We start from the raw sequence: 18,683 nt of genomic DNA, 5'->3' as shown, positions 1-18,683 counted from the left end.
TTTGCCCCAGCCTCTTCTTTAGTACTGTAAATTATTATTATAATCAAAAGGAATTTTTTTTAGTACTGTAAAAGTCGTTATTACAGTCCAAAACTATGCAGTTCACCCATCCCTCCCTCTGTCTCTTGCTTCACATCTGCTAGTTTTGTGAGCCAGGATTTATCGTCTCTACAACCGTATTGGTTACAAACCTAATCCTTTCTAGGTGCTCCACCACTGTCCTCGTAATCTATTACTGTACATGTCTCTTGTGCTTTCTCAAGATATCCTGAAAGACCTGACTTATAAATTTAAGCTAGAGGTTCACACAGAGCTTCTTTGGCCTCTTTCAGATACTTGGGAGAGAGATTATCAAGTCCCGTTGCTTTCTAGGTATCAGTTTCGCCCAGTAGATCCTTCACCTCTACTGGTGTGTGTACTGTATTCAGTACATGCTGGCGTGCTCTCTCTCCAGTCTCTGGTAACGTCCCTGTTTTCTCAGACAAGTCAATTGTTCAACTCTTCGCAAACTTCGTAGTTATTTCTCGTGAGCTCTTCTACCTTCCTTCCCACCCTTATTACCTGATCCTCCACTAACGCATTACTTCCGTTGTCTGTGCGCTTATTTGTGTACTCACCTATATGTGGTTGCAGGGGTTGAGTCAAAGCTCCTAACCCCGCTCTTCGCTACTAATCCACTCTCTCCTGGCTTCAAGAGCCTTTGTTTGTGTACTCACTCACCCATATATGGTTGCAGGGGTCGATTCACAGCTTCTGGCTGTGTCTGTGCGTCTGTTTTGTGTAAACATGAACGTATTAGCATCATAAAACCGAGTGTAAGATTGGTCTCACTAAGGGAGGACTTTCTAAAGAACAGGTGGCCGCGTTTTCCCCAGCATCACTGTCGCCAGAACAGAAGTGCGGCTGTGTTAGTGGTCTGTTCAGTATGGCTAAGCAGTTGTACAACCAATACTATAGTTGGCTTGTTCATGAAGTTGAGCAGCTGTACTAACCAAGTTGCTTAATAATAATAATAATAATAATAAGTATAAATAATAATAATAATAATAATAATAATAAATATCTATTTTTACAAATACATGTACATGAACCATTCATCTACAAACATGTACAAGGTATACAGGCCTAGCTGACATCAATGACATACTACTATACAGAAAGCTACTTGTTATGCTGAGTATTTCGGGCAAATTAGGTCAGTTTTGTCCCAGGATGCGACCCACACCAGTCAACTAACACCCAGGTACCTATGTTACTGATAGGTGAAGAGAGCAGGAATCTCAAGGAAGCATGTCTATGTTTTTCGGCCGTACCGGGGTGATCGATCCCCGGACCTCAGTGTGTGAGATGAGCGAGAGGGTTCAGTGTCACAACAGAAATCGCACTCACAAAGCAGGTTAAACTATCTGAAGTCAGTTTTTTCTTTTACGTTCCACAATCCATATCCATTAGTGTTGGCAAATAGAGACGAAAGGGGACTCATCAGCCTTAAAGCTGATAGGTATGCTGGCTTCCTAGGCTATTAAAGCATCCCATGGGGACAGTGGCACTCTGTGGGGGACAGTGGCACTCTGGAGGGGGACAGTGACACTTTTACCTTAGAAATAAACAACTCAAACCCCAACACCGCCTCAAGGTGAACCAGCAGCGTCGCTACAACACCGCGTCAGTGTGAACCAGCAGCGTCGCTACAACACCGCGTCAGTGTGAACCAGTAGCGTCGCTACAACACCGCGTCAGTGTGAACCAGTAGCGTCGCTACAACACCGCGTCAGTGTGAACCAGTAGCGTCGCTACAACAGTTTTTAAAACGCCAGATTTTCGACGTTTAACTTAATGTAATTTTTGAACCAGTTTTTGGTCAAAGGGCGTTTTCTTTTTTTGGGGGTTATTTTAGGCTAAGATTGTGATAAGTTAAAGTTAAACCGGGTTAGGTTATGTTGCATAAAACTAATAAAACGAGAATTAAACCAAAAATAACAAAAAGGCACAATACCGTGACTGGAACGGGTTATTTGTGTATTAAACCAAAAAGATGGTGTCCCGTAGCTCAGTTGTTAGATACACAAATAACCCGCACATAAAAGAGAGAAGCTTACGACGACGTTTCGGTGCGGGTTATTTGTGTATCGTTCCAGTCACGGTATTGTGCCTTTTTGTTATTTATTCTCAGTTATTAGCTCACTCACCTCACACATACTGAGGTCCGTGGTTCGATTCCCGGGTGGAAACATTAGTGTATATGTCCTTAAGACACCTGCTCTCCATGTTCACCTAGCATTAAGTAGGTACCTGGGTGTTACCGACTGGTGTGGGTCGCATCCTGGGAACAAAAGTAACCTAATTTGCCCGAAATGCTCTGCATAACCAGGGACTCCAATGGAAATACCACTGACTTTTTTGGGGGTTATCCCAGGTTCTCTACACATATGCTGCTATGTGTAAACCTGAATAAACTTATTTATTGATGTCAGGTCTGTACAAATTGCATTATGTAAATAAGAATTATATTATCATTATAAGCCTGGGCTCGGGCGCACGACTGAGCGAGACGAGAGTACATTGTGCAGTCAGGTATCTCAAGTCCTCGGTAGTATAGTGGTGAGTATCCCCGCCTGTCACGCGGGAGACCGGGGTTCGATTCCCCGCCGGGGAGGATAATGTTTTCAGCACAGGTCTTGGAACATGAGGAAGGAGAAGCGCTGCAGCAGGTCTACTGGCCCATGCTAGGCATGTCCAACTTCAGACGGAAGGGGAGGGCGCTCTCAGACTGTCTAGTAAACAAAAGTCACAACAGTGGAAACACTGCTATCATTATTAAGTTTAAAATCACTCTGCTATCCAGAAAGTTTATACAATAAAGGCAAGCAAGAACTAATACTTGTTGCTACAGAAGCTACAAGAAAAACGAAAACAAAATAGCCACTGGGGGGGGGGGGACACGGTGTGTGAAATGCTTTTCGGCGTCCATTGGACGCCTTCGTCAGTGACAGGCATGAGAATATCAGAAAGAATTTAGATATTAAATTTTATGATGCAAGAATTAGGACTGGCAACATTGAGCTGCACCTGCTGCTTCTCCGACCACAACGTTTCGCCCATGACAGCCATCCGGACGCTCCGTTAGCGTCTTCAGGATTGGTCTACCTAATAGCTTGTCAACAGTGAACGTACTTCTGTTGTTTTACAATAACAGTATCAACCCCCCCCCAAAAAAAAAACACAGTTGATGCAAAAGATCTCACCTGTGTGAGGTTCCGTACCTCGAGTGTGAATATACTTTATTTTCCAGTCATTACGGAGACAATTCCAGTCCAGGAACAAGTGAGGATGTGCTCTGAATGTTGTTGTCGCGGCCATATGTTCTCTACAGCACTGGCGGAGTGAGGGGAGGGGGAATAAATTTGGAGGAGGAGGAAGGAAAGGAGGGTATGGGAGGAGGAAGAGGAAGGAAGGGAAATAATCGGTGTTTTGCATGGGAGGGGTGGGAGAGTGATTTGTTAGGCTTAAAACCTATCGACTGCAGGAGGATCATTGCGTCTGCAAGTCACCTGGACGCCACCAGTCAAGAATTTAATACTTTTGAAAGACACTAAAGTATTCTGCGAGTGTATATGCACTGGGAAATACGCCTCACGACGTATTCGAGTATGAATCTAGGGAGGGAGGGGGTGTGTTTTGTGTAGAGTAAGGCTTAGGTGTAGGTACGTTACTCTTATCCGACAGATACTAGTCGGCGACCAGGCTTTTACTAACACTGGCCACTAGCCGGGACTGACAGGTAAATATCAGACTTGATCAGAGTGGAGGCAAGTTCTAATTCCTTGAGACAAGAACCCTTCAACGATACCAGGCATTCTTACCTTTGGTGGGGCTGGATAAGTAAACAACATGTGCTGGGAACGAGGTGGTTGAGCTTAATGTCTCTCCCGGTACACACAGTGACCTCTGGGAACGTGAACTGTGTGAAGAAAGGTGTGTATCTCCCAGTACACAATGACCTCTCAGGGACATGAACTGCCAGAAAAGTAAAAGTGGTGCTCCAGAGGTACTTCGTGTATCTGCCAGTACACATAATGACCTTATTCCTGGCTTTTCCACTACCCACTTTACGACTCTTCAATGCAGACAGTAGAAAGTTAGATTCCAGAATCACTGAGAGTCACCATGAAGCCAGAACCAGTCTTAGCTGGCTCTTACCTCTTCCACGATGTCCCCAATTGTATCTTTTCAAGTTAAACACTAAATATATACAATTTAGTGTTTAGAAACCTCTGGAAATCGGGACAATGAGAACGCTCACAGAGATACCGGAGAGACTCGGGAGAGATTGGTCTCAGCATCAGAGTTGAATGATGGATAACCAACTCTTGTCTCATTTTCATGTTTGTGAGATAAAATTTGAAGAAAAAATGGTCATGTATTTTGTAGCAATGTAGCCTACAGTGAATGTTTTGTAGTGATTTGGACACACGGTGTTAGTGTTGCAATAGGAATACGGGGTCTGTGTTGTAGTACACACTGGTTATACGGGACCTGTATTTTAGTACAAACCTCTCATACGGAGCCTGAACTTGCGTTTATTGAAAAGAAATAGAGTCGTGTGATAAACGCTTTTAATATAAAGCTGGTTATGAATAAGAGAAGAAAACCTCATATAGTGGAAGACAAAGTTTATAACGCCTCATGTTGTGGGAGTAGAGGTTTAAAACGCCTTACATTGTGGGAGACAAGGAAACCATTCCTCCATATTAAAGATACACAATACTGACAAGTAGCTGAAGACGACATATGTATAACCAAACTTTACCACGGGTGGGGTTATTATTATTATTATTATAATCAAGGGGGAAGCGCTAAACCCGGAGGATTATACAGCGCCTGGGGGGGGGATGTGGAAGGCATTCAGGCTTAATTCGGGGAACTGGAGCACAGATCCAATTCCCTAAATCAAGAGCCCCTCACCAACATCAAGGAACCTTCCTTGAGGGGACGGGTGGGGTTAGAACCCGTCACGGCCACGTTAGCGGGAGATTCGTCTGTAAAAACTTGCATCTGTAGTCACAGTGGTGGCCTATGCTAACGGTCCTTCCTATGGTGTAAAAATATGCCTAGTTGGATGTATCTTATTGTAACTAGCTGGCCCAGTGACTAACGTGTCGGTCTGGAGTTTTGTGACACTCTGATCGCGGGTTCAAACCCCACCCGTGGTATGGTTTGTTTGCAATCGTGTCATTACGATTTCGTGAGACATATGTACAACAGTTGGATATCTTTCTTGCCAAGATGTTTCGTCTACACTGCAGTCGTCTTTAGTCAAATAAAGGAGAAAGTAACACTGGGGACAGTAGAAGTAATTACTCCCGGACAGACGAGCAGACGGGTAATTGGACCTCCGACAGCAACCGGTGTATGAAGTAACATCGCATTGACTCAAAATAAATTTTATATTAAAAAATAAGATACAACGAGCGTAACTTTATTATTGTAACTAAATAATTGTGAACACTGCCAGTCGCTGGCTAGTGGTTAGTGTTACGAGAGTTTCAAACAACAGTCGCTAGCAAGTAGTTACTCTCACGGGAGTTTCAAACAGTCGCTGGCTAGTGGTTACTCTCACGGGAGTTTCAAACAGTCGCTGGCTAGTGGTTACTCTCACGGGAGTTTCACATCCTGCAATTCACCATCAACATGGGATCCCATGAACCTCGTCTGCTGTTTATCTCATTATGTCAGAGAGAGAGAGAGAGAGAGAGAGAGAGAGAGAGAGAGAGAGAGAGAGAGAGAGAGAGAGAGAGAGAGAGAGGAGTTTGGAGGGGTGGAGTGAGAAGGAAAAGGGAGTGAAGAGGAAGGGAAGAAAATAGGGAAGAGAGGTAAACTCAGACCGTAGGGGCAGGGAAACCAAGCCAACAGTTATTTACATGAAATTTTCAGTAACCAGGACCCCCACAGGGGTCAACGCCCCCGTGGTTAGGTTTATGACCAGGCCTCGTGGTGAATCAGGGCCTGATCAATCAGGCTGTTACTGCTGGCTTCACGCAAACCGATGTACGAACCATAGTCCGACTGGTCAGGTACAGACTTTAGGTCCCTGTCCATCTCCCTCTTAAAGACAGCCAGGGGTCTATTGGTAACCCTCTTTATGTATGCTGGGAGACAGTTGAACAGTCTTGGGCCCCTGATACCTATTGTATTGTCTCAGCATCCTCATGGTGCTCCTGCATTTCATTGGGGGGGATGTTACACCGAACTTTTACTTTCATAGGGAGTGATTTCCGTGTGCAGATTTGGGACTAGAACCTGTAAGATTTTCCAAGTGTATATTATCATGTATCTTTCTCGCCTGCTTTCCAAGGAGTACAGGTCAAGGGACTTCAGCCGTTTCCAGTAATTTAGGTACTTTATTGTATGTACGTACGTATACGTGCAGTTCTCTACATATTTTCCAGGTCCGCAATTTCGCTTGCCTTGAAAGAGGCCGTTAATGTGCAGCAATATTCCAACCTAGAGAGAGAACAAGCGATTTGAAGATAATCATCATTAGCTTGGCAAAACACCCACAGGGGGAAATTAAATGATAGCTGTAGGCCTTTCGTGAGGGGGAGAGAGGGTGGGAGAGGGGGAGAGGGAAATAGAGAGGGGGAAAGAGAGAGGGGGAAAGAGAGAGGGGGAAAGAGAGGGGGAAAGAAAGAGGGGGAAAGAGAGGGAAAGAGAGAGGGGAAAGAGAGAGAGAGAGAGAGAGAGAGAGAGAGAGAGAGAGAGGGAGAGAGGGAGAGAGAGAGAGAGAGAGAGAGAGAGAGGGAGAGAGGGAGAGAGGGAGAGAGGGAGAGAGGGAGAGGGAGAGAGGGAGAGAGGGAGAGGGAGAGAGAGAGAGAGAGAGGGAGAGAGAGGGAGAGAGAGGGAGAGAGAGGGAGAGAGAGGGAGAGAGAGGGAGAGAGAGGGAGAGAGAGGGAGAGAGAGGGAGGGAGAGGGAGGGAGAGGGAGAGAGAGGGAGAGAGAGGGAGAGAGAGGGAGAGAGAGGGAGAGAGAGGGAGAGAGAGGGAGAGAGAGGGAGAGAGAGGGAGAGAGAGGGAGAGAGAGAGAGGGAGAGAGATTACAGGGGTAACAAAGAGAGATCACTTGATAATAGACATTACAGAGTAATAAAGAGAGAGTACTTGATAATAAAGGCAGCGAACAGAGCACAGAAAATGAAAACGAAAACTTCGAGTTGCCTGTGTTTACGTATGGCCAGTGCTGCCTCCCTCCCCTCCCCTCCCCTCCCCTCCCCTCCCCTGGTTCACCCATTATTCTCTTCTCTGGGGAGGTTACTCTAATTTGCAAATTACCGATTTTCAGTTATAGTCAATTACAGAAAGTTCTTCTTGGTAGTTACGAGATAGGTAAGACCTTCTCTCCTTCCTCTTTCCCTCCTTCATTCCTTCCTCTTTCCCTCCTTCTTTCCTTCATCTATCCCTTCTTCCTCTCTCCCCCTCCCTTTTTTTTAGCCAGAAGAATTATGTATACTGTAATTATCACAAAAATAGAATAAAGTGCGATGGGCCCACATGGAGGCTATATATTTTATGCTTATTTAGGTACGGGTACACATTTATAATTATCACACATAGTAACATATTGCAAACAATCGTAGACAATCTTAATGCAAGACAAGCCACGGGGGGGGGGGGGGTCTTTAGATCTAAGTATTTTTTTTCACACTTGTCAGTGCGTCATCAGGAGCTGTGTTGGAGAAACTGGAGCTGTGTTGGAGAAACTGCAGCTGTGTTGGAGAAACTGCAGCTCTGCTGGAGAAACTGCAGCTCTGCTGGAGAAACTGCAGCTCTGCTGGAGAAACTGCAGCTCTGCTGGAGAAACTGCAGCTCTGCTGGAGAAACTGCAGCTCTGCTGGAGAAACTGCAGCTCTGCTGGAGAAACTGCAGCTCTGCTGGAGAAACTGCAGCTCTGCTGGAGAAACTGCAGCTCTGCTGGAGAAACTGCAGCTCTGCTGGAGAAACTGCAGCTGTGCTGGAGAAACTGCAGCTGTGGAGAAACTGCAGCTGTGGAGAAACTGCAGCTGTGGAGAAACTGCAGCTGTGGAGAAACTGCAGCTGTGCTGGAGAAACTGCAGCTGTGCTGGAGAAACTGCAGCTGTGCTGGAGAAACTGCAGCTGTGCTGGAGAAACTACAGCTGTGCTGGAGAAACTGCACCTGTGCTGGAGAAACTGCACCTGTGCTGGAGAAACTGCACCTGTGCTGGAGAAACTGCACCTGTGCTGGAGAAACTGCACCTGTGCTGGAGAAACTGCAGCTGTGCTGGAGAAACTGCAGCTGTGGAGAAACTGCAGCTGTGCTGGAGAAACTGCAGCTGTGCTGGAGAAACTGCAGCTGTGCTGGAGAAACTGCAGCTGTGCTGGAGAAACTACAGCTGTGCTGGAGAAACTACAGCTGTGCTGGAGAAACTGCACCTGTGCTGGAGAAACTGCACCTGTGCTGGAGAAACTGCACCTGTGCTGGAGAAACTGCACCTGTGCTGGAGAAACTGCACCTGTGCTGGAGAAACTGCAGCTCTGCTGGAGAAACTGCAGCTCTGCTGGAGAAACTGCAGCTCTGCTGGAGAAACTGCAGCCCTGCTGGAGAAACTGCAGCTCTGCTGGAGAAACTGCAGCTCTGCTGGAGAAACTGCAGCTCTGCTGGAGAAACTGCAGCTCTGCTGGAGAAACTGCAGCTCTGCTGGAGAAACTGCAGCTCTGCTGGAGAAACTGCAGCTCTGCTGGAGAAACTGCAGCTCTGCTGGAGAAACTGCAGCTCTGCTGGAGAAACTGCAGCTGTGCTGGAGAAACTACAGCTGTGCTGGAGAAACTACAGCTGCAGCTGTGCTGGAGAAACTGCACCTGTGCTGGAGAAACTGCAGCTGCAGCTGTGCTGGAGAAACTGCACCTGTGCTGGAGAAACTGCAGCTCTGCTGGAGAAACTGCAGCTCTGCTGGAGAAACTGCAGCTCTGCTGGAGAAACTGCAGCTCTGCTGGAGAAACTGCAGCTCTGCTGGAGAAACTGCAGCTCTGCTGGAGAAACTGCAGCTCTGCTGGAGAAACTGCAGCTCTGCTGGAGAAACTGGAGCTGTGCTGGAGAAACTGCAGCTATGCTGGAGAAACTGCAGCTCTGCTGGAGAAACTGCAGCTCTGCTGGAGAAACTGCAGCTCTGCTGGAGAAACTGCAGCTCTGCTGGAGAAACTGGAGCTGTGCTGGAGAAACTGCAGCTATGCTGGAGAAACTGCAGCTCTGCTGGAGAAACTGCAGCTCTGCTGGAGAAACTGGAGCTGTGCTGGAGAAACTGCAGCTATGCTGGAGAAACTGCAGCTCTGCTGGAGAAACTGCAGCTCTGCTGGAGAAACTGCAGCTCTGCTGGAGAAACTGCAGCTCTGCTGGAGAAACTGGAGCTGTGCTGGAGAAACTGCAGCTATGCTGGAGAAACTGCAGCTATGCTGGAGAAACTGCAGCTCTGCTGGAGAAACTGCAGCTCTGCTGGAGAAACTGCAGCTCTGCTGGAGAAACTGGAGCTGTGCTGGAGAAACTGCAGCTGTGCTGGAGAAACTGCAGCTATGCTGGAGAAACTGCAGCTATGCTGGAGAAACTGCAGCTATGCTGGAGAAACTGCAGCTATGCTGGAGAAACTGCAGCTATGCTGGAGAAACTGCAGCTATGCTGGAGAAGCTGCAGTTGTGCAGCATGGCACAGCTCCTGATGACGCACTGAGAAGTATAAAAGTACTTGAGCTAAAGATTTCCAGCCTTCCTCCCTCTCCCGTGGCTTGTCTTGCATAGTAACATGTGTAAATTAGTTAGGACAGCCCAAAAATTCAGATTAAGTGACTTATTTCCATTGTGGGTCCTTGTGGCGATCTAAAAATTTCAGACCGACGGAAGACACATTGACAAATTATCGTCGCTGGAATATCACAGAAATGAAACCAGGAAAAATTCAATAACTCCCCGGCAGACTTTAAAAGTATCCTTCAGGTATATTGATGGGGAATGGCTAAAATAGGTGTTGACGGTGTTTGTGACAACACTGGAACACGAAGCGATGGTACAGCGTCAACAGAGAAAAAAAAACACGTGAATAATCTTAAAAAAAAAAAAAGGAATACGAAGACGAGGTGCTTAATGGATCCCAAACCACACAAATAAAATTATTTGGTATAAACCTTGGTAATAGATACCGACAAATTAGTTTATATAAGAGACATAAGCAAACACTAGGATTATATTTATATTAAAAACGTTTCAGCTTTCGGGACATTGAGGCGTTTTCTAATACATTCTAGTGTTATTTTTCCACGGGTCATTTTTAACAAAAATATTTACACGGGAAGGCTGAAAACATTAAAGACGTTTTTGTGGGCTGAGACGAGACCTGATAATCATGTGTATCATTTTAATAGTGTTAAAGTATTTAAGAAAGATTTCTTGGCTCATCTACAGCAGCGACGGGAAGATATTAGAGAAAGTTTTGCTCTATAGAGTGATAAACCAGCTGAATGAGGTGAAAGAAGAGGATGGCAGGTACCAACATTACTGCAGGTTTAATATGATGACCTGACCTGACTAGGTTGGGTCATTGGCTTAAGCCTGTAGGAGACTTCGACCTGTCCCGCATGGGCCTGTAGGCCTGCTGCAGTGTTTCTTCTTATGTTCTTATAATGATGAATTGGACACTTGGGTATCTTTATTGTAGAAACGTTTCGCCAACCAGTGGCTTCCTCAGTCCAATGCAGAGAAGAAGGGTTGAAGCTCAGAATGAGTTTGAGGTAATCAGTTCCTCAGCACAGGTTATTAGAAACAGATAATTACATAGTGAGAAATTGGGTAAAATAGCTTTCCACTTTCCCCTTACACCACAACATACCACAGTAAACACTGCGAGTCCTCGCTAATAAGTGCCTCACACGGTACCTAAGCTGTGTTGTGACTAAGTAGAAGTGGAGAATGCTGGTGAAGGCTGGAGGAAGGTTGGAGAGGCTGGCGGAGGTTAGGGAAAAATCATAACGAGAGGTAGAAAAGGGCTGGGGAATTTCGGAAAGGCGAGGAGGATGTCTTCTGCGCCTCGTGTCAGCGCTCAGGGCGGAGGGGGAAAACAGGAAGGAAGGGAAGCTTTAATAGGCTTGAGAAACGTGAAAGAAAATTTGGTATTATTCTACACTGGTTGTATTTTAGCTTTAAGAAAACTATGACGAGTGGTATGACAGGAAAGATATACGTGATGGCGTCTGGAAGGAAGAGCATCCTGCGTGGTGGAGCAGGACAAGAAAAATCTTCCTTCGTGGAGTATGACAGGAAATCATCCTGTGTGATGAGTGTGTTCGGTAAACACAGATCATTCTCTAACCTAAAATATCAGCTAGATCAGGGGGCAACCGGACGATGCCGTTTTACCAAGTTTTAATTAAAAAGAAATACTTTTTGAAAGCAATTCATTGGTTCAAAATCTCTTTCCGGATCTTATGTTTCTGGAATGTGGAAGTAACCCATAAATAATGTGTACTTTTGTTCTTTTGATCTGGGGAAGCTAGAGAAACACAACAGCACAGTGCCAGACTATGGAACTGAACTGTTCTCCAGGCTGAGGGACTGACCACCTGAAAACTACATCTTCAAGGGTAATGAACTGACTGCACCGTCTTTACAACTCCATTGCTTCTGCTGCCACCTCTGTATTCGACTGCTGAAGCCTACTCTGGACGCGAAACTTTTAGGAATAAAGATACCTAACTAACTGTTGCACACGTGTCTTACCATCATAATGGGACAGGTTATATATACCGAAAGGTGTATTTCTCTCAGCGTTATATGTTGAGAGTTCACTTTAATTCCTGCTTTAGAGATTAAAGTATTCTTGTCTGGTGATGAAATGTTACGGGTAGCATTAAAGACTCTTAGTGTAGTCGATAGATTTTAAACCCCATTAGCCAACCATCATGATGGTTAGACTCTTATGTATTTTCACTGATACTTTAACAGAATATTACTTTCTCCTTCAGGTCAACGTAGCAGGTGTTCCTAAACAATTAAGGGAAATACTTTCCCTAACTAACTTTCCAACATCTGCGTGCTATTATAAACCAAAGAACATTAAACCAGTTAAGTGCGTGGCATATGCCTCTGTTAAGAGCACGTGAAAACCGTGGCACTGAAGGGAAATGAGAAGGAATTCACCTTGAAGGGGGTGAGGGGGGTGGAAGTGAGATCTAGGAGTCTCTGGCCATAGGGTCTAGGATGCCATGTAAACATCCTGATGCTCCTTCACCTTGGTGATGGCGGCTCACCATTTCCCCACCACCTCCTGGTCAACACACCCGTCCGGCCACGGTTTTGGCCAGTGGGCGGCGTATATGTGTGGGCGTATATAAGCGTTGTTAGCTTCCTGCAAGACATCAGTCATACACGGACAGCCAGGCCGGAAGCATTCTCCTGAATATATACATATTCACCTGCATAATATACTCATCTGTATAAACGTCTCTCATGATGGCCCTGAAGGGTAAGACGAACAGTGCTGTGGAAAATAGTGTTGACAGTATCATGGGGGTGTAGCTGGGGGTTGAGTGCATATCGTACAACACCTGAGAAAGCTGAACGCGATTTAATAGCTTCGTTATACACCTTGTATTATTTGGCGCCTTTTTAATATTAAAATATGCGCCCCATTTTCATCTTGGTGGTAGTCAAAGTGTATCGGCAAGTGGTCTGGGTAGCGGGCTCCAAAAATCCACGAGCTGAAGTCATTGTGGTAATGAGCTACTAACAATAGACGAGAAGGAAATATAAGTTGCAATTTGCTAGGTGCCAACATGGAGGAATGTGCCCAAGCCCGAATATCTGAAGTGATCTGTAGGAGTCTTGGATATTAGATCCTTGAAGGAGACTTACTTCTGGGTCCTGGTTGATCGTGGGAGGTGCATGGGCCTCCTGTCTCAACTCCATGATGTAGGCAATGTAGGGACTGAATTTGACTCTTGGGGGAAAGCACGAAGTTTGACCACTTTCCAAGAATGGAGCATAGAGATGTTGCTTATCACTGTGGAAATTAAAAATGAGATGTTAGTGAGCAATTTGTTAATGCAACTTAAGCTGCTAGGTATACATATCTGCAGTGTTCCCTGTGAAGGAAGTCTTCTACGTATGTTTAAATGATCTGAGTGATTCGTCTCTGTTGTTATTTTTGCATTTTAACGTAGCTGGTGTTGCCAGGGGGATAAAGCCCTTAGCAAGCCAGTGCCTTGGAAACTGGCCTGTCCAAGGAATTATATTCAAGGAATTTTACCTACTTTCTCCTTCCTGGGATTAAAACTGTTCGCCTTCCATTTCCCAGGCGCTATATAACCCTTACCATTTAGCGCTTTCCCATGAATATATAATAACAATAATAATTTTACAGGAATCATGGCTATAGTCATGGTAACGGTTGTTAGCGTGGCTGTACCTTATGATGTAGACACCTCCGCAGCAGACACACAGACAGCAAAAAATGTAGTAGTAGAGCCAGAACCCTGGCGCGGCAAGGGGCGCGAAAGCCTGCAAGAACTGGAGGAGAGCGCAAGGTTCCTCCTGGCTTCTGTGGGAAACCTGTCCGTGTCCATCAGTGATGATGCTCTCTACTCCCTCCTGGGCCTCGTCCTCCTGACGGGGCTGGTGGCGGCCTCCGTCATCCTTCTAGTGCCCAGCAAGCCTGAGGAAGTGGAGGAAGTCTATCTTCCTCCTCCTCCTCTCACGTGAGTATCCTAGCCTGGATTCTGCTCATTTTTCCCCACGGATAATGCAGTTTAGAGTGCTATTTTGATGACAAAAAAATGTGATAACTTATGTATTTCTACACAATGCATCATCAGTTATGTATATGCATATTGTAGCTGAAATTTCAGTCACCATCATCAACAACAACACTTCACTACTACCAACACTACCATCAACACTAACAGCATATTTCACTCGTCAGCACCACTACAATCAATACTCTCCAGTAACACCGTCACAATCATAACCACCACCATTAACACCCAACACCCTCATCATCCACTACTACTGCTACAAAAACCTCGGCAACCACCATTAACACAACCACCACTAACGCAACCATTATCACAACTGTCATTAACGTTCATACAAACGTCATTACGAACAGCCTTCGCTATCTTTCCACGCCTACTGCATAAACACTGGCCCGCGTCACTACTGTCAGGCTGGCCGGGTTTTGTAGACATACACGCATGCTTTCACGTACCAAAACACACAAATGCACACGCTAACCTGTAAATAAACACAGGTACAACTCTGTGACCACTCACACACAAACATTGACAGGAAGAAAAGGAGTGATGGTACGTGACGAGGTGTCAGGGTGAGCGCATGTGACGAGCGGCGTTCCACAAGGGTCAGTCCTAGGACCTGGAGTCTACCTGAAGGGCATTCCGGGGATCAACCCCTCGCGGCCCGGTCCATGACCAGGCCTCCTGGTGGATAAGAGCCTGATCAACGAGGCTGTTACTGCTGGCCGCACGTAATCCAGCGTACGAACCACAGCCCAGTGCTGTTTCTGGTATATGTGAATGACATGGCGGAAGGGATAGATTTTGAGGTGTCCCTGTTCGCAGACAACGTGAAGCTAATGCGGAGAATTCAACCGGGTAGGGATTAGGTGGAACTACAAAGGGATCTGGATAGGTTGCAAACCTGGTCCGACAAATGGCTCCTTGAGTTTAATCCCACCAAGTCCAAATTCATGAAGATTGGGGAAGGTCAAAGAAGACCGTAGACGGATACATGCTACGGGATTAAAACCTGCAAAATTCACTCGGGAAAAAATGATCTTGGGGTGAGTATCATACAAAGCACATCTCCTGAGACTCACATCAACCAAATAACTGCAGCACATGGGAGCCTGGCAAACCTAAGAATAGCGTTTCGATATCTAAGGAGTCATTCACGACACTGTACACCGTGTACGTCAGGCCCATACTGGAGTATGTAGCACCAGTATGGATCCCACACCTGGTCAAGCACATCAATAAATTAAAGAAAGTACAAAAGTTTGCAACGAGACTAGTCCTGGAGCGAAGGGGTATGTCCTACGAGGAGAGGTTAAGGAAAATCAACCTGACGATATTGCAGAACAGGAGAGGGCACACATGATAACTTATACCAAGAAGAATTGAAAAATTGGTTAGGGACAGAATGCTTCGGAAATAGCACATAGTAACAAGGGGTCACTGGAAATTGAAAACTCAGGTAAGTCACAAGGATGTTAGGAATTATTTCTTCAGTCATAGAGTCAGGAAGTGGAACAATGTGGAGAGTGACGCAATGGAGGCAGGATCAATACATAGTTTTAAGAAGAGGTACGATAAAACTCATAATAAGGAGTGGACAGAGAAGTGACCAGCGAAAAGGTGGGGTCACGAGCTATGAATCGACCCCTGCAACCATAAATAGGTGAGTACACACACGCACACACGCACACACACGCACGCGCACACACACGCACACACACGCACACACGCACACGCACGCACACACACACACGCACGCACACACACGCACACACGCACACACACGCACGCACACACGCACGCACACACGCACACACACACGCACACACACACGCACACACACACGCGCACACACACGCACACACACACGCACACACGCACACACACGCACACACACGCACGCACACGCACACACACGCACGCACACGCACGCACACACACGCTCACACACGCACACACGCGCACACACACACACACACACACGCGCACACACACACGCGCACACACACACACACACGCACACACACACACACGCACACACACACACACACGCACACACACGCACACACACACACACGCACACACACACACGCGCGCACACACACACGCGCACACACACACACGCACACACACACACACGCACACACACACACACGCACACACACACACACACACGCACACACACACACGCAGCAATCTTACTCTGCTTAAGTAAAGTCTTCAACGTGCTCTTTGTATATCTTTAATTGTTCTCAGCTGGATATCTTACACTGACTCCATACTTCCTCACGTAGGCTTTCCTTGCACTGGGAAAGGCTGGACGTCTGGGTTTAGAGCACGCTAGGTTTTCCAGGGAAAAACTGACTTTCCTTTTTTTTTTTTGGGCCCTAGTCAGTTTTGCGATTGTTGAAGTTAAATTACCTAATACTCTCATGTTGGATAAATCTTACATTCGTAACTAACGACCTTATCCTTGTTTGCCTTACAGAGAAAGTGTAATCGGAGAGTATTATATTCAAAATTATTACGTCTCTGATTAATTAGTTCCTTATCATCGCAGAGATCGCATCTAGCGTATTATAATTTCTAGTAGGCTTTATGAGTATTATCGATTGTGAAATTCGAACTCCTCAGAGAGTTTTGAGAGCTCTCTAGCATGTGTTTCTTGTTGCTGAAGAAGTGTTCTCAATTTTTTTACGCCAAGTACCTCCACCACTTTTGTCACTCAAACTTAATGCATTTACAATGTAAAGCATCATCAGACATATTTACAAATACCATGTGTTTACAGCTGCACTAATGAAGAGTCGAGGGTATTATGGCGTATTATGAATGCGAATGATAATGTGAAATAATAATGTCAATGAAAGAACATGTTATTAGTATGTTGGTATCCATGTGATGAATGAGCCTACATTTCTGTACAAAGATCAGCCAAGGTACGAGTAATGGAAGACAATTTCACTTTCAGAGCTATACCAGAATCCATCTTCTGGGGCTGACTAGCCCTTTGGCCACCTCTTGGCCTATCTGGGGACAATGACCCTCACCATACATAGGAACCTTGCTTTTGGCCTTAATCAAAACAGTGATTCACTCATTTCACGATATGTACAGCAAATCGTTCAGTCAACAACAGTGTAAAGCGTTCTCCTTTACCACGCGATACAGACAACAGCTATGCCCTTACAGATCTGTGTCTAAGAATAATTCAAAGTTAGGAAGAATTTGTCAACTTGTTGACCTTGTGGGTTATGTGAAAGTCTTGAATAAACGAGGCCTCAGGCTCGATTTTCAGTACGCTTTCGCAGTTTGTTACTTTCATGATAGTGGAACACCACATATTTAACTAAGGAAGATCTTTCATTACAACGTTTCGCTTACACGAGGTTTAATTAAACCTCTTGTTTAGGTGAAACTTCGCAATAAGTCTCTTTGTGGTACTTGTGTTTTTCCATTATTTGATGTTTTTCCTGTTGTATAAACATTAAAGTGGATGCTCAAAGGTAAGGTAACAGATTTTTCTCGCGATTAGCCACTGCCAGTGGTGTTAACCCAGTCATCGGGAACTTTTTGTCTTCTACAGATCATACGCTGCTCCTCCCGTCTACGAGCATAGTAGCACCTACACAGTGCATCGCGCCCTGGAAAATGCAGCACACAGGTACAAGTAAGAGACACCTTTCTTCGTGTCTACACCTCCAGAGCGACATGATCTATCACAGACCTTCCTGAAGACCTCCACTCCGTCGACCTTCAGTTTCCTCAGTTCATGTGTGTACTCACCTAGTTGAGGTTGCGGGGGTCGAGTCCGAGCTCCTGGCCCCGCCTCTTCACTGATCGCTACTAGGTCACTCTCCCTGAGCCGTGAGCTTTATCATACCTCTGCTTAAAGCTATGTATGGATCCTGCCTCCACTACATCGCTTCCCAAACTATTCCACTTACTGACTACTCTGTGGCTGAAGAAATACTTCCTAACATCCCTGTGATTCATCTGTGCCTTCAGCTTCCAACTGTGTCCCCTTGTTACTGTGTCCAATCTCTGGAACATCCTGTCTTTGTCCACCTTGTCAATTCCTCTCAGTATTTTGTATGTCGTTATCATGTCCCCCCTATCTCTCCTGTCCTCCAGTGTCGTCAGGTTGATTTCCCTTAACCTCTCCTGTGTGTGTATGTGTGTGTGTGTGTATGTGTGTGTGTGTGTATGTGTATATGTGTATGTGTGTGTATATGTGTGTATATGTGTGTGTGTGTGTGTGTGTGTGTGTGTGTGTGTGTGTGTGTGTGTGTGTGTGTGTGTGTGTGTGTGTGTGCGCGCGCGCGAGCGAATGTAATTTACGAAACTTAATCGTAGAAACCCAAATTTTTGAGTTCCTAAGTAGCAGAGAGTAACTAGAAGGTCCCAAGTATGGCAAATAGAAGCATTTAGCATCCTCTGTTATGGCGTACATTCGACCTTTAGTACGATGGTAACTTGTACTGGAGACCCGACCTTAGGTGCTTCAGAGATTTGTTCTGAAGACTCGAGGCTATTGCTGAGAAAAGTCTTTCGGAATTCTGTAATATACAAAACCAGAATACTCTTTATTAACGACACATTCGTGTAAATCGTCCCTGTGGATGTGTGAAAGATGAGCTGCTAGCATAAGAACATTCCAACAGCCTCATGGAGAAACCTCAAGCATGTCTTCCTCGGAGTCAATTCAGTTTACTTCTCCAAAGCTATGGCCCACACATTTGCATTTGAGGTGGGCCTCTCCTACATTACAGCTGGACCTCTATGTTTGAAGTGGGCCCCACCTACATTACAGTTGGACCCCAACTACTTTACAGCTGAACCTCTATGTTTGAGGTGGGACCCTCCTACATTACAGCTT

At 45.7% G+C, this 18,683-nt stretch overlaps 1 non-coding gene across 1 annotated transcript; it reads left to right on the top strand.

The window, feature by feature from the left end:
* Positions 1 to 2,584: 2,584 nt before the first annotated feature.
* TRNAD-GUC (transfer RNA aspartic acid (anticodon GUC)) lies at positions 2,585 to 2,656 on the top strand. The gene has a single exon. It is a non-coding gene; the product is annotated as a tRNA-Asp (tRNA).
* Positions 2,657 to 18,683: the final 16,027 nt, after the last annotated feature.

Source organism: Cherax quadricarinatus, chromosome 5, assembly GCF_038502225.1.
Source record: "Cherax quadricarinatus isolate ZL_2023a chromosome 5, ASM3850222v1, whole genome shotgun sequence".
NCBI lineage: Eukaryota > Metazoa > Arthropoda > Malacostraca > Decapoda > Parastacidae > Cherax > Cherax quadricarinatus.
Note: the sequence above shows the minus strand (reverse complement) of the source record. Positions and strands in the feature narration are given on the sequence as shown.